Source organism: Citrus clementina, unplaced genomic scaffold, assembly GCF_000493195.1.
Source record: "Citrus clementina cultivar Clemenules unplaced genomic scaffold, Citrus_clementina_v1.0 scaffold_22, whole genome shotgun sequence".
NCBI classification, from domain to species: domain Eukaryota; kingdom Viridiplantae; phylum Streptophyta; class Magnoliopsida; order Sapindales; family Rutaceae; genus Citrus; species Citrus x clementina.
In genome coordinates, this window is record NW_006262576.1 from 36795 (window position 1) to 39568 (window position 2774).

At 34.3% G+C, this 2774-nt stretch overlaps 1 long non-coding RNA gene across 1 annotated transcript; it reads right to left on the bottom strand.

Annotated features, from left to right (window-relative positions):
- Nucleotides 1–1089: 1089 nt before the first annotated feature.
- Nucleotides 1090–2774, bottom strand: LOC112100718. Its single transcript, XR_002907013.1, has 3 exons — nt 2612–2774; nt 2160–2262; nt 1090–1665 (listed from the first exon to the last, which is right to left on the bottom strand). It is a non-coding gene; the product is annotated as an uncharacterized LOC112100718 (long non-coding RNA).

Consider the following 2774-nt stretch of genomic DNA (forward strand, 5'->3'; position numbering starts at 1 on the left):
TCCATGCAACCATCTTATATCAACTTGCCTTCTCTGCATCTTCAAGCACAGCTTGAATGGCTTGAAGATTTATGGTAAGTCACAAGCAGCAAAGGAGTTCAGCTGCTCCGGGAGAGGGGAAGCGATCACATCCATTCCGGCAAAGAAAAGGAGAAATAATTTCATAAGTTGTTCAACGTACTTTTGTTGCAAAAATACCGAAAGAAACGAGTTGTTGCATTCTTCTTACACTACACGAAAAATGTTTATGGTTATTGTCGCCTAACCCACGCTTCAATAATTTTGGCATTTTTAATTTCCCTGATTCTACTCCACAGCTGTGATACATGATTGTAAATATTCTCTAATTAATTTGTAGTGGTCGGACCAATGCCATTTAAACAAAAAAAAAAAAAAAACCAAAAGAAAAAAAAAACGAAAGTTGGAAAAAAGCATGCATCACCGATAATTCATTTATTTGTTTTGAGGACGGGGATATTTTCTACCCACTTATTTTACAAATCTACCTTGCTGTCAGAAAATAATTGTAAGACGTTCATACTATTTTTAAAATATATATATCAATAAAACGTATAGACAATCAATAAATTAAATCATATATATAATTGTTTTTTAACTTAGGTGTCTTTGATCATTTAGGTTGCTTTAAGATAAATTTTATTTGACTAATTTACCATGATAATATAAAATGACTAAAATACCCAAGAATCAAGAGTTCTTGTATATAATAGTTTAGGTATTTTATTTTATTTGATTCAATCTCCAAACTTATTGTAATTACATCTTCTTTATTTCAATTTTTAATTTTATTAAATTATTATTTAAAAATCATACATTTACTGCACATTGTCAACTTTCTGCTATTTTTTTTGTTCTCACAACAGCTACTAATATCAAACAAGAGCTAAGTTAAGTATGATCAATTAATTAAAAGTTTTGATTTTTTGTATAAAATAATCCTTAGATGATTAGTCTATAAAGAATATTGGCTACTTCAAATGGAAACTTGTGATCAAAAGTGTATCACAGAAGTGACAAAGGCACACTATATGAGAAATCTAAAATAGAATTTGCAAACTTGAACTGGGTTACAGAGAGTTAATAAGACCCCAAAGAAACATGGAAACTATTTTTATCTAGGAAACAATCCATAGCGAAAACAAAATTAACTTTCCTAACTGACTAGAATTTAACTCAAGGAAAATTAGAATATACGACGTTGTATCACATACGGTATTTAGACATCAAGAAAAGAATCCCTCTATCTGTGAACCACACTTGCCAGGAAATTAACACCAGGGGAATACCACCACCTCATACTATTTCTTAGGTGTCTCAGAGTTTGATGAGGACTTCCATGATGTGTCTCTTCGACAGGCAGCAAAATTGGGCAATTGACTACATTAACTCCAACAAATTTATGCAGTCACCTTCCTCCGGACTATCCTCTTTCTTCGCGCTTTAGTCGCCCTTATTTCCCCTTTAATAGAGTCAACATTATCTTGTTTGATGCCAAGGAGACCAAGCCCAGAAACAATGGCATTCTTTGATATCAACCACCTGGGGACTTTTGAGCTGAGCCATGACATCCTGAGATGGCCTGTTGTGTAAGCCTTCTTCAAAAGGTCATCCGTTAATCTTTCTCCTAATTAGACATTCAAAACCCTGCATGGAATCGATTTGAGAAGTTGGACAATAGACAAACTCCAACACATATAGACAGTAAAGAAGAATTTAGACCGCAATCACTGTGGCTTAACAAATGGGCCTATTAAGCCTATTAAAAGTTGGAACCATATTCACCACTCGCATTTCCTTAAGAGAGCTATACCAGAATTCTGTAAATGTAAAACTTTTCTTACATAATTAACTGTAAAACAAGAGAAATTGTACTTCCGTAGCAAAGTCTCACTATTGGTAAGTATCTGGACTTGGAAACGATGCTAGTTGGTGAAGTAAAGGAAAATTGAAATCAGACTTTGACCGGTGACAGATCTATACACTTCAATAGGAACCACATTGAAATCATATGAGACAAATAAACATTCCCCAGTCAAAGTTTAACAAACAAAACATTAAAACCAGAGTAGGTTGGTCTATCAATGTATATATAGACATGTCGATCGATAGACAAATACGTAAAAGAGGGAGGGAGAGACCTCAAAGCCGTGCTACTCCAATAACTTCCAAATTGTTGGTGACCACTCTATCAAATCCACCCAATAGTTGCATACACTCACCGATGGGTTTGTCACAGATAACCTGTTAGGCATTAAAAATTGCCCAAATTAAACAAATGTTAGACCAGCTTAGACAGTAAACGGAACAATATTCTAATTTTACTTTATTTATAACGAATAAGTGAACAAAGGAATAAAAAGGAATTTTGGCAAAGAATCCTGCAACTAATCCCACCATACACCGCTCTGCAGGCTTATTTGGGAGTCAAAATTCTCAAAATGTACTAAGAAATGACATTTGTTTACTAATCCCACCAACAAGGAGGAAGTGACGTGAAGAGAATTTACTAAGAAATGCCAGTGTATTAATATTGAAGGAAAACATTCACTGACGACCAAAATCGCTGATGTATGCTTAATTTCTCACTCACTAAGAACGTTCAATTCATTCAAATGAAACTTCCACAGGAAGGTCTCATTATTAAGGCTTTAGCTTCACCTCACATGCTCAACAATTCAAATTTGAGGATGATATTTCTCCAAATGGAGGGCTCTATTTGGCTTGCCAACAATCTTCCTCACAACTATCATCCT